The sequence below is a fragment of the Homalodisca vitripennis genome, chromosome 8 (genome assembly GCF_021130785.1).
Source record: "Homalodisca vitripennis isolate AUS2020 chromosome 8, UT_GWSS_2.1, whole genome shotgun sequence".
Classification (NCBI taxonomy): Eukaryota; Metazoa; Arthropoda; class Insecta; order Hemiptera; family Cicadellidae; genus Homalodisca; species Homalodisca vitripennis.
The window spans coordinates 115,730,298-115,745,142 of NC_060214.1; the positions used below are offsets into that span (position 1 = coordinate 115,730,298).

Genomic DNA, 14,845 nt, shown 5'->3' on the forward strand with positions numbered 1-14,845 from the left:
ACTTGGCTAGCCAGTCGCACGACTAGCTACTCGTACGTCCTACCACTCACATCGCCAATCACTTGGCTAGCCTGTCGCACGACTAGCTACTCGTACGTCCTACCACTCACATCGCCAATCACTTGGCTAGCCAGTCGCACGACTAGCTACTCGTACGTCCTACCACTCACATCGCCAATCACTTGGCTAGCCTGTCGTACAATAACCACTCATACGGCTAGCTACTCGTACGTCCTACCACTCACATCGCCAATCACTTTGCTAGCCTGTCTTACAACTAACCAATCATACGGCTAGCTACTCGTACGTCCTACCACTCACATCGCCAGCATATCACATGCGTAGCCTTTCACAATATCTTTCAAGTAAATAGAACCTACAGATTTTGTCTGCCATGCACTGTTCTATATGAATATTTCAAATCAAATCAAATCATATCGTTTAATTGCAGTTAACAATATACATTCCATAACAAACGTCAGTTTCCATACCTAGTTTTTTTAATTCATCCCACATTAAGGCCACATTTAGAGGACATATTTAGAATAAGTTGTAATGCGTTACTTGAAATGTAAGGTTACATTCACACAAAATGGTTAGGTACCACAGTCAAGCCTCCGTAGTCGAAGTACAATGCGGTGAACAAGCGGTTTACTGTATTATGTTCCTCAGCGTGTGGTAAATTAGGGTTGATATCGAGCGAACGTGTATGACTGTGGTTATTGTGGGTGGGCGGTTGGGGGTGGAAGAGCTGCGTGGGGTAATTGTAAGTAATTTTAATCAATGCTCGAGCACGCACGCGTTTGTTTCAACTGTCATTTATGACCTACATTTCCAATAGAAGCTGTAGTAGAGATGTTGGGTTATTAAAACAGTCTAGTGTTTTGTATCTTCACCGGGATATTTGTTATGGTAGCTTTGATCTCTCTTTTAAAGGGACAATAACTGCAGCAACACAAAGATTTTCTTTTTCAGAAGAAAAGACCGCTCAAAATACGAGAGTATTTGATCCCATTCATTTGGCTTCCTTTGACAAGGTCAATGTTTATAATTTGAAAATACTATTTCTTAATAATCAAAGTAGGGCTGGTTTATTTAGGTCGCAATGTGTTAATTTTTGTATTTAGTGCCGTGATTGTTGTGCTGAATCCTAACTTCTCAGATGGACAGCTAAAGCGATAGTAGTATGTAATTGAGTCAGTGCTTAAGTTAAAACTTTGTACTTATATGAAGAGTTATTTTTTTTTACTTATATAATGTTAAAATGAGTGGTAGATAATGAAATAATTTTAGCCCTAGTAAAAAAGATGAATCATAAGGGTTTCCGAGAAATCGAAATTTTAGAATATTACAAATGTAGCTATTCTGTAGATGATTCTTCATATACTATTGATTAAAAATTAAAATTTCTTGTACTAATTTTTGAACGAAACATTGATAATATTAGCATATCAGATACAGTTCAAAATAATTAATTATAATTCTAGTGGTTTTTATTAAAAGATAATTTCAGTTTCGAAGTAATTGAAATATTCCTGAATTCTTATATACATTTTCCAAGTTGGCTAAGTGTACGTACAACGTGAAACTTGATCTAAGATTCAAATTTTTAAAAATTAACTAATAGCTTCTTCGCCAATATGATCTGGCTTATCTATATTTGTAAAATAGTAAAAGTTTTATCAGCTTCTTTTCGTACAAGAATTTGTAGAACATGGTATATTATAATTTTTTGTATTTATTGTTTATATTTTGATTGTTTGATCGTATTGTGTTTTGTTTTAATGGGCTTGAATAAGATATTTCAATACATAAAAAGCTAATCTCTATATAATATATATTTTTTGTATATGTAATGCTTTATGTATATATGTACACATATTTTCAATTACTTTTTATAATCATACGAAATAAAATTAGGTAACAAATTATTTATTTCTTTTGACTAACCAGTTGAATATCTGACATTATTATGAACCCTATAGAGCCTTTTTGAAACGATATCATTGACCATTCGTCTGTGCTAACTCTTGATAGAAAGACTCCAAAGTTTTGAAAATTAGTACATGGGTTCCTATTGGTCTAAAGAAGGTCACTATTGAATCTGAGGTCAAAAGGTCAAAGGGGGTCAATCTGTATGGCTGCCCTTCTTTGGGGTAACTCTTGATAGTAGAATCCTAGACACTTGAACATTGGTCCAAGGAAGACCTCTGTTGATTTTATGGTCAAAAATAAAAATGGGAAGTCTGTCTACAGCCCAGTATATATGCTATCTCTTTCGTTGTATCGATTTAAAAAAAATCACAAATTGAGATTTTGTGTTTGCATATTCAAAATTTCGATGGTAAAACGAACTGAAATATTGCACAATATTACACGTAACTTTAATTTAATGAAACTAAAATGGTAAAAATAAATCAGCAGACTAAGTTACCATAAGTTAGGTTAACGTTAACAATTTTATTTTCTAAAATAGTATTAAAATTAATAATTACGTGTACGCTACGAGTGAACAGATCTTTGAAGTGATCTGATTTGAAGCTCCAGAAATCTTGGTTTGATCAACAGTGATTGGGGCGGAAAGCTGATTGTCTCGGGGATGGATGTGTTGGAATACACATATTTTCGGGAGTATCAGTGAAACTTGGCTCGAGTTCGGGAAGAAAAGAAGATGAAAAAAGCGGTGACGAGAGGCAATTCATCTTGTGGGGGGAAACTGGAAACAAAAGGGGGCGGAAGTAGGTCACACCTCTCACTCCCTCTGTTACATCTCGAGTGGCGAAAATGCGAGATCCTCACGAGATTAGCTGAAAAATGTATTCTGGTAAAAATTACAATGAAACGGCAGTTTAATCAAACAAGAAGGGCAGTGGCTCTAGTGTGAATATGCATCGATGATAAATAAACACATGTGTGTAATTAATAAGAGTTGATGGATTTGAATACATAAATCACACATTTATTTGTATAACACCAACAGTAAAATATTTACCTCCGGATTCAAATAATTTACCCTTTTTTAAGAAATATAATCACTAAAATCTGTATTAGCCATAAACCGAAAAATAAATATTAATTGTGACACAATCAGTAGAGATTCAGTTTTACGCATGGCTGTTTTTATTGAAATATTAAATTTATAAAATACTAGCAGTTGCCCGCGGCTTCGCACACAATTTCGTAGACTTGCCACGTGTATGACCACTTCTGGTTCGAGTGAATTACATTCTGACACCAATGTTAGAGTTTGCCTTTTAACCGCGATCAAGAAAATATAGATGATTTTTCCTTGTATCCGATCAAGAGAGTATTTACACATACACAGATCTGAGAAGCTTACTTCTGTCAAAGGATAACTAAGATGGGTTTTGCAACAGTCTTTAAATTTATAGTAAAAGTTAGATAGCAACTTTGTCTTTTATATACAACACGTAATATTTGCTACAATATGTACAACTAAAAGTATATTATTATTATTAAACATTTTAATTTTCTTATCCGAATATTGTCTTAACAATGTGCTTAATAGCGGTTGTAGAAAAGGTTAAAATAAGAAGTGTTCTTAATATAAAGTTTACTCAATGCTTTCACTCTGTAGATGAAAACAAATCGAAAATATTTTTTTAATTAATTTAAAATATGGTTGTGCTGTCGTAAAACAATATTCACACAAAACAGTTGAATAATTTTAATTAAACGTTTAAATTACATTTCCACAACTATAGAGACCTAGATGGGATTTTTCACTAATTTAGAGACCAATGGGTGCGTAGCCTGAAGGAATAATCGACGTAAGAATTTTTAAAAGGTTTTTTACCCTCTTGTGTGCGATATAATAAGAACTTTCCATCTTTTTCAGTCAGTAACGCCAGGGTACGATGATAAGTGAAATTTTTTAGCTCCTGCTGTCAGTAACACCCGTTTGTTGGTGTGACGCACTCGTGTACGATATATGATTAACTTTATAGTTCCCGCTGTCATTAACAACAGTTTGTTGGTGTGACGCAATTGTGTACGATATAAAACTAACTTTATAGTTCCCGCTGTCAGTAACACTCGTGTGTTGGTGTGACGCACTCGTGTACGATATAAAATTAACTTTATAGTTACCGCTGTCATTAACAACAGTTTGTTGGTGTGACGCACTTGTGTACGATATAAAATTAACTTTATAGTGCCCGTTGTCATTAACAACAGTTTGTTGGTGTGACGCAATTGTGTACGATATAAAACTAACTTTATAGTTCCCGTTGTCAGTAACACCCGTGTGTTGGTATGACGCACTCGTGTACGATATACAATTAACTTTATAGTGCCCGTTGTCAGTAACACCCGTGTGTTGGTGTGACGCACTCGTGTACGATATAAAATTAACTTTATAGTGCCCGTTGTCAGTAACACCCGTGTGTTGGTATGACGCACTCGTGTACGATATACAATTAACTTTATAGTGCCCGTTGTCAGTAACACCCGTGTGTTGGTGTGACGCACTCGTGTACGATATAAAATTAACTTTATAGTGCCCGTTGTCAGTAACACCCGTGTGTTGGTGTGACGCACTCGTGTACGATATAAAATTAACTTTATAGTGCCCGTTGTCAGTAACACCCGTGTGTTGGTGTGACGCACTCGTGTACGATATAAAACTAACTTTATAGTGCCCGTTGTCAGTAACACCCGTGTGTTGGTGTGACGCACTCGTGTACGATATATGATTAACTTTATAGTGCTCGCTGTCATTAACAACAGTTTGTTGGTGTGACGCAATTGTGTACGATATAAAACTAACTTTATAGTTCCCGCTGTCAGTAACACCCGTGTGTTGGTGTGACGCACTCGTGTACGATATAAAATTAACTTTATAGTTACCGCTGTCATTAACAACAGTTTGTTGGTGTGACGCACTTGTGTACGATATAAAATTAACTTTATAGTGCCCGTTGTCATTAACAACAGTTTGTTGGTGTGACGCACTCGTGTACGATATACAATTAACTTTATAGTGCCCGTTGTCAGTAACACCCGTGTGTTGGTATGACGCACTCGTGTACGATATAAAATTAACTTTATAGTTCCCGCTGTCAGTAACACCTGTGTGTTGGTATGACGCACTCGTGTACGATATAAAATTAACTTTATAGTGCCCGTTGTCAGTAACACCCGTGTGTTGGTATGACGCACTCGTGTACGATATAACAATTAACTTTATAGTGCCCGTTGTCAGTAACACCCGTGTGTTGGTGTGACGCACTCGTGTACGATATAAAATTAACTTTATAGTGCCCGTTGTCAGTAACACCCGTGTGTTGGTGTGACGCACTCGTGTACGATATAAAATTAACTTTATAGTGCCCGTTGTCAGTAACACTCGGGTGTTGGTGTGACGCACTCGTGTACGATGTAACGTGAACATGCCAGCTCCGGCTGTCAGTGATATCCGGTTTTATTACAGGAAATGTAACGCAGTTCCGGTGTGGGAGGGAACAGGAGGCTGGAACACAATTTTGGCAGGACAACTAAACAATTGACCCACTTTAGTCGGCGGTGGTGGGGTGAGGGCTTAAAACAAAGCGGCGGTAATGTGTGTTGATGTAACATCGTACAAGTACTTACATGCTTATCGTGGGGTGATAGACAGCACAGGCTCTATTAGTATAGAACACTTCAAATAACGACTTCACAGTGTCATATTTGTTTGAACTAAAGGAGACATGAGATATATAGAAATACACAAAAAGAGATAAACCTTTATATATTTGGCGGACTTTGGTAACTGGAATATTTAAGATTACAAATGGTAGATTATTTGATCTGGCTCTCAGTCTTTTGACACTCTTGTTCAATCATTCAAACTGTTGAATAGTTCGAATTTTCATTGGCCCCTTGATATCCAATAATTGTCATCATATTATTACAGCGTTAGGCCAGAGTACGGATCCAATTTTCATCATATTATGTTAGGCAAAAGTATTGAAACGCCTTACGTGTTAATTACACGTATTATAGCTAGACCTTTATTGTTCTCTATTCTATCTGCTATTTCCAGTAAGACTAAACTCATCGTATTTAAATCGCCATTATAAAATGTACGATATTGATTAATGTACATTTTGGTGACTTTTGTAACTTCGCTCTTTTTTTCAGAAATTGGATACTGGTGTAGGGGAAGAGGGTAACCCCAGAATTTCTTATGGAAAACCCTCATCTATTGACGATACCTTATTTGAAATATAGTAGGAAAAGTATATGCGTGGTGAAATTATGAGGTCTCTACCACATTCTATAAGGAGATGGCACACATTTGGAATGTCACGTGTAAGTAAGTAAGTTCGGAATCGACCATATTTTTGACAGATGTATCCAGGAAATCTATACTCAGCATGTTTAAATGGGAATATACAAACATGCAATTGTCACGTCTTTTTTATTGTCAGTATCATCGGGGGTTGGGGAGGGGGATAGACCCAAAGTTTCATACGGAAAGCTCTATAAATTGCATATAATTTTTAATTTGTAAATAGAACACAAATTGTGTAAGTTAGAGGTCTGTTCTTTTTCATAAATCAGAAAAATGAATACGTTGGGTTGTTCTAAAGAAACGTCCATTGCCTGGTTACTGATATGCTAAATTACCCCGATCAGACCAAATTTAAGAAGACAATTTTATAATAATATTGTACTTCCGAAGTATGTTAAAGATAACAGTGACAATGTTGTGAAATAAAAAAGACTGACTGACCTTAATGAACCTTGCCTAATTATCATTAAAATATCTCTACAGTACGCTATAATAAAGATTAACTCACACACACATATATATATATATATATATATATATAATATATTATATATATATATATACTGTATATATATATATATATAAAGCTTATTACACTTGAATGTATCTTAAGTGAGTTCATTAGTCAGTGTTAATTAATAAAAAGTATAAAGGTGGCGGCTAATCGCATGTTTGTACATCCAAAACAGAACATAAAACATAATATATAATGTAGTTTTAAACACCTCTTATTCTATACTTTTATCGATATCTCTTCCGGTTACAAGATGGCGGACATTCATAGTTTGGAAAAGTAATGGTTTTTTTATATATATATATATATATATATATATATGAGTTATTATGAATTATAGCGCAAATAAGATGTTTTACAATTCTCAGGTCATTTACTTTAATTTTGTTTTTATCTCAAAATTACACTTTTTTGAACATTTTTAAGCAATTTGAAACAACATTTTTTCTTAAATAATTTTTGATAACTCTTAAGGTTTCATGATCATAGTAGTTAAAGTTATAGAAGTATCCAATTTAACCTTTAAATATTTCGGATTAATTGTAACTAAATATTCCTTGTTTTTACAATACAACTTATATGTTCAAAACACTTTTTTCCTTGTAAGGTTTTAAGATTATGGAGTGTATTATTGTTTGAAAGAGTTATGTTTGTATTAAGATGCCAATATTAAAAGATTTTGTTCTATTAATGTTGTGCGCATTAACAATCTAAAATTTTCAGTTTAAAACTTTTCGGTTTAAATTCGTTCAGTTTTAAACCTTTCAGTTTGAACTACTGTATATAGATAACGGCCATGTATGTGTACCTTTCTTCCGACAAAGTCAGGAGGGATATTTCGTTATTCAATTTCTCAGCATAAACCGCAAAATTTTTTAAATATTGGACCACAAAAGTCCCTAGACAAGCTACTAAATATAAATATAATTAATTTATATATGATATAATATACGTATGTCGTTTATCTCGTGCCTTCTCGGAACAAAATTATATTCCCATGCCGGGAATCGAACCCGGGCCTTCTGGGTGAAAGCCAGATATCCTAGCCACTAGACCACATGGGAGCTTGCCTTTGACACTTTAATATCAGATGGAGGGCACCCCCCTACAGTACTTTAGTGAATGTTAATCGTACAATGGCTGGTCCCAATTAGAAAGCAGTTAAATGGATATTGCCTATTATTCTGAGGGGTAGCCTATTGCGAATCACTTGGATCTTAAGGGCCTATTTCGTACTCCGGCAGTATTCAATAAAGCTAAGAAGATTCCTTAAACTGCCGAGCACAACTGGCCAGGTATTCTTGACGAGACATACCATCCTTGGCTATAATATTTTAGGTAGTCAACCCTCTTAGGAGATAGAAATGTTTCCAGATTTGTGGATAGGTTCTACATTCATCTTCTCATGGGGTTATATAATTTTATCACCATGAGTAGATGATCATCTCCTGAGATAGTGGGCATAATCTAAGGATATATATATACGAACTCCAATACGTACACCAAAAACTTACATTTATTCGAATTTTTCCAAGATTAATTAATTCCTCACTGAGAACAATGGCTGCCACATTGCGTTTATATTAGAATTGTTGGATTTTACCAGTTTTAATGTAAAAGTGAACCGTAAGTGTAGTCACAAAGCAGCTATGTCGAATCTTAGATCGTATGGTTTCCTGCATTAATTACAAAAATTAAAGAATACCTAATTATAAAGATATGATCATTGTTTCCAATTTGGAACCTACGTTTACATATAGAATGCGTAGTTTTATTAAAACTTTGTGCTTCAGTGGAAATTGGTTTTTATCGTATTTTTTAAACCAAATTACGGATTTGGTGTACCGAATTGAATGGTTGTGCGCGTGCGTTTGTGATGTGTGTGAGTGGCACATAACTAACTGTAAATGTTGAGATTCTGGGGTGCAAGGGTAATTCGATAGGCCTATTCTACTGCGGGAGATGACTGTTGGAGTTGTTGGGGTTTGTTCCCTAAGAGTCAAAGGTTCTTGCCAGCGTAGACATAAGGGTGTGCCACCCCCTGTGTGCTTTGCAGGGGAGGCTGGTTCAGAGCTGGCTTCTACTTCTTCCTACGGGAAATGACTTGAGATTAGTGCCCTAAGCTTTTCCTCATGAATCTCGATAGAAGGTGGCCCCTACCCCCAACCTTACCCATAAAAATATACTGCCACTCCGAAAGCAGCGCAAAGGTCCTTAAAGGACTAAGTACAATTTATAGGCTTCTTGTCCTAAGAGAACAAAAAAAACCTGTACCATAAAGAAATGTCAGAGACCAATCTTCCTTTGGAATAAAACTGAGGGTTACTTTAAACAAATGAAGAAGATTCAACTTGATCATAAAATGCCATTTTTACTCACTGTTAAAATGTATGCCATTGATAACTCCGAGTATAAGTTACTATTTGGTGTTCAGCAGCGAATGTAACGTGTTTGGCATTCCTACAATACAGTGTAACTACCGGAGAAGACTTCGTAGAATGAATACGTAATCTGCGCGAGAGGGAAAACGCCATTAATAAAGTTGTGTACGGAGTTAGTCGCCAACATCGGCAAGTGTACGTGCAAAAACTCAGGTAACGAAGAAATGAAATTTGTAAAGCTATTAGAATATTTATCTATGAGTGTTTAGTTTGGTATCGTAAGAGGCTATAAAACCGTGGGTTTAGTAGTACTTAACACAACGTATGTATTTCGCACATAGTGTAGGTACTTACTTATCGCGTAGTCTATCTACTTACACAACGTGTTCACTTAACAAATAGTAATTGCACTTCACAAATAATGTTGGCTCTTTGTTGATGTACTCAACACAATATAGGTACTTTTCACATTGTGCAAATACTTTGGAATTGTAATGATATTGGAACTATATTTCGGTAATGACGTTTTCAGACGCATAAAATAGAAAAGAACATAACATAAACAAAATAAATAAACAGTGACAACGACAGCGGTGAACTAATATCCTTGTGGGTCACTAGAAGGTTATAGATACAGATGTTCTTAGACCTGCTAAAGTAATACAGCAAAGGATAAATGCTCTATAAAACTATGTTATCGACATTGAACTCAACGATGTTAATATTTCATATTTGTGATCACTGTCAATATACTATTTTAAAGATACCTAAATAATGATCAATATCTATGGAACAATCGTCATTTTTAATTAAAACTAGCTGTTTCCCGCGGCTTTGCACGCTTTTCGTAAGCTTTGCTCGTGTATGTGAACTTCTGGTTTAATTGAATTATATTTACAACGCCGATGTAGAGTTTGCCTTGTTGCCACGATCAAGAAAATATGTTTATGTTTACACGTACATGTACTTTATTATAAAGTGGTCTAACACTCAAACTTAAAGTTCAATCAGAAATGTATCTTAAAGACAAATATACATAATAACTTAGCGCCTTCAAATAGTGTTTGGCTATGTAATATACGTAACTGTCTCGTAATTGCAGTTTATAGTGTGCAGGCGCTTTGAAACTTTTTATCTTTTGCAGCGCCGCTTGGTGGTGAGTTACATCAATGCGCATAGCTTATAAACCTTCTCCGTGGAAAAAATACGTATACATACAAATTTTCATAATGGTCTGTCTAATATTTTGCGATTCCATAAAGGACAAACACACAAACATTCATATATATATTTGATGTGGGAAACGTATTAATTAAGATTAAATATGGTATTTGGTAAATCAGAATACGTAGAAATCAGAATAATTAGATTATCAGATCTAGTTTGGGGAATAGACAATCCCACTGCTCTGGACAGTATGGGGGTTTACGGGTTTAACCCGAGGATGCGGCAGCAGTGGTAAATTAACAAACACGGTTCAATTAAAACGTTTTTACAAATTAAGATTTATACAAAATACACTGTTAAAAATTACACGCTTACCTGTAAGATGCTGATTTTTAGAGTTCCACAACTAGACAAAGAATGTCGAATTTTGGAAACATTCGGTCAAGAATAAAAGTTAAGGTAGTAATTTTATAAAAAAATATATTTATATAATCTTATAATTCTAAAAGTGGGCAAAAATGTTATAATTAAAAACAGTACACATGTACCATTCTTATATAAAGAATTAATTTTACTGAATCAAAAGTTTCCGAGTTATGAATTTTGAAAGTTGCAGTTTTGTTCAAATGCACCAAAACTGGTACCTCTTTTCGCTGTTATCGACAAAAAAAGTGAAGGTCTTTGTAAATTATTTAATTTGTGTGTCTAAACACTAAAATAAAACAAGATGAATTTTAACGTAACTCTTGTTACTGCTATTTACTGTTACTCCCTGTTACAGTAGTGCCACACAGTACTGAGGTTACTGTGTTACAGATACTGTAACAAGCAGGTCGGAAGGCTGCTTGCTTATCGGAGTTTCCGCCCTCAGAGAGCTTCGAGGCTTTTGGAAACCTCCAAGAACTTGAGTACTTTGGGTACTTAGAACTCCGAGTACCTAATCAAATACTTTGAGTACATAGTACTCCGAGTACCTATTTGAGTAATTTGAATACATAGCACTCCAAGTACCTGATTGCGTAGTTTGATTACTTCTTACTCATAGTGAATACTCGGGTGCTTTGAGTACTCAGTTCTCAGAGTATCTACTTGAGTTCTTTAAGTACTTAATACTATGAATACATATTTGTGTGCTTTGTTCTCCGAGTACCTACTTGATTACTTTTAATACATAGCACTCCGAATACATAGGTACTTGAATACTTTAAGTACTTAGGATTGAGTACCTACTTCATTACTCAGTATTCCTAGTATCTACTAAGGTTCTTTGGGCAATTAGTACTCCTAGTAAATTCTTGGGAGCTTTGAGTACTTATAAATGCGAGTATACAACTTGTGTGCTTTAAGTACTTTGGACTACGAGTACTTACTTTAGTACTTTGAGTTTTTAGTCCTTCAAATATCTACTTGAGTACTTAGTACTCCGAGTACCTGCTTGGTTGCTTTGAGTACTTAGTTTTCCGAGTGTTTGAATAAATCTTTTCATAGGATATCCGAACCAGCTGTGATTAATTATGTGTATTCCTCTAAACTCCATTACTTTAACCAAAACAGGCTCTCTTATATACTGTTTCTGTCAATCTGTTCTTTTTTACGGTCCTTTGGTACATATGTTAAAATGATCTTTTCGCGTTTGAAGATTTATGGTTCAATGGATACCCTTGTGAGTGTGGGATTTCCCCGACCAATTAGTAACCAAGACGATGACTTAGGGGAAATGTCCTCTCCACTGACCTCCAGGATCCCTTGATTGTATTTTATTTGGTACGAGACACCACTAAAAATACTCGTACCGTAAACCGACACTGTTACGAAGAGCTCGGCATTACGTCGGATGCAAACGGGAGTAATTTCAAACATCTCTTGTAATAATTATACCTGTTCTTTCATTAATTTTATTCAGATATGTTTTTGTACATAACCATGCGATGCAATTTTTTATGCAGTTTGGGTTTCCTGCAGCAATTTCTAGGTCGATAAAAAAAGAACAGTTTTTCGTATATAAAATTGAACGTATTTTTTGAAAACATGTAACCAAGCTTTTGGCGAAACTGGAAAGATCTGTAATATGCACGTCGTTTATTAAACATATTTCAATATAAAAGTAGTGGTGTTATTATTACTTTATGAATATACAGAAAACTTAGACCTTGCTATAAGGTATATACAACACATATAGTGGTGTAGTTTCATAAAACTATAAATAGAAAACACGAAAGCATACGAATAAGAAATCGTTATTGAATACTCAATTAGAACACATTGGAAGTTTCAGCATTATAACGTTATAGCGATGGGTGAAAGCAGGTTATTGCTAGACCCTTTTAATGATAGAACGCAATGATTGAAAACAGTCGGATCTAGAGCTTATCCGCCAATCCAGTCTGGATACGAGAGCCCATTGTGTAGCCCGGCTTTCGTGAAATCGATAGAGAAAGCCCTCAAGGAAAGCAGTTAATGCACGTAATTTGAAATTTGTATTCTATAGCTTAGATCTGCCACCTGCAATGACAAAGTTTAATTTTTATTAGAGTTTTAGTTTTTTTTATTTACTCTGGCAACCACACTGATAATGAATGAAACATATAAAAATAATTAATATTATTAAACTATAGACTAGGAAAGCATAATATTATATATATATAGAACACTTTTTAAGCTTGACCCACTTCACTACACTTTCTAGATACATTTTTTACCTTAAAAATTCCCTTTCATTGAGATATGGTCATCAAAATTGATTGGTGATTTCAATGTGTTTGGAGACATTGTGTAACACGCATAGGTTAACTCACACAGGGTAACTCATGTTGATTAAAATATATAGGTTAACTCATACAGTTTAAGTCTGTACAGGTTAAGTTATGTTGGTAAACACATTTAGGTTAACTCACAAAGGGTACCACGTATGTTTTAACTCACAAATGGTGATACGTATACGTTAACTCACACAGGCTGTCTGTATAGGTTAACTCACAAAGAATGACACGTATAGGTTAACTCATGTTGGTTAACACATATAGGGTAATTCACAAAGAATAACACGTATAGATTAACTCAAATAAGTTAACACGTATAGATTAACTCACACAGGTTAATATGCATAGGTCAATTCACATAGGGAAACACGTATAGGTTAACTCAAATACAGGTTAACTCATGTTCGTTACCACATATAGGCTCATTTACAAAGGGTAACACGTATAGATTAACTCACACAGGTTAATATGCATAGGTCAATTCACATAGGTTGATGTCGTGTAGGTTAACTCAAACCGTTTGATTGTCATCTTGTGAAGACGAATACATACGAAATGACGCCGTCTTTGCGAAATGGTTTTCACTTACGCTCAGCCAATAAGAAGTTCACCGGTGTAAAGTACAGTAAATATAAAACACCGGTAAGATCGTAGCGAGGAAAAAATTGAGGGGAGTCGAGGCAACTGAATTTTTCCTGTAGTGGACAGAGTTTAAGGCCCCAATTTATTCCTTAAAGTTCTTGACCCATTTCTTTGTTGAGAATGATCTTTCAGCAGTACTTGTCAGTAATATTGAGTTATTTATATAATAAAAGTTTACTACAAAAGGAATTGAACGTTTGGGGGGTAGGCTAGATCCACTTTGACTCCTTCTCTGGCTACGCCCTTGAAAACCGGCCTATATTGACCAATGATTGACCCATCGGTTTAACTTCTAAAACAGAAAAAGGAAGGTTAGGCCTTCTTAATGGACAAGTTATGTTAGGCTTGTCCTTCCTTAAGGACAAATCTTTTAAAGACAGGCCTCTCTACTTGAACTCTCATTCATAACTACTAGTAGCAGTTATAAAAGATTGAAATCCTTGTGAATATAGCCTATGGACTATATACAATACTTAACAAATCTTTTAAAGACAGGCCTCTCTATTTGAACTCTCATTCATAACTACTAGTAGCAGTTATAAAAGATTGAAATCCTTGTGAATATAGCCTATGGACTATATACAATACTTAACAAATCTTTTAAAGACAGGCCTCTTTATTTGAACTCTCATTCATAACTACTAGTAGCAGTTATAAAAGATTGAAATCCTTGTGAATATACTCTATGGACATATACAATACTTAACAAATCTTTTAAAGACAGGCCTCTCTATTTGAACTCTCATTCTTAACTACTAGTAGCAGTTATAAACGATTGAAATCCTAGTGAATATAGCCTATGGACATGTACAATACTTAACAAATCTTTTAAAGACAGGCCTCTCTATTTGAACTCTCATTCATAACTACTAGTAGCAGTTATAAAAGATTGAAATCCTTGTGAATATAGCCTATGGACTATATACAATACTTAACAAATCTTTTAAAGACAGGCCTCTCTATTTGAACTCTCATTCTTAACTACTAGTAGCAGTTATAAACGATTGAAATCCTTGTGAATATAGCCTATGGACATGTACAATACTTAACAAATCTTTTAAAGACAGGCCTCTCTATTTGAACT

At 34.9% G+C, this 14,845-nt stretch overlaps 1 protein-coding gene and 1 non-coding gene across 2 annotated transcripts in view; both read right to left on the reverse strand.

The window, feature by feature from the left end:
- LOC124367963 overlaps nt 1-14,845 on the reverse strand; it is a 443,446-nt gene that overhangs the window by 93,020 nt on the left and 335,581 nt on the right. The gene's annotated exons all lie outside the window — the stretch shown is intronic.
- Trnae-uuc lies at nt 7,805-7,876 on the reverse strand. Its single transcript has one exon. It is a non-coding gene; the product is annotated as a tRNA-Glu (tRNA).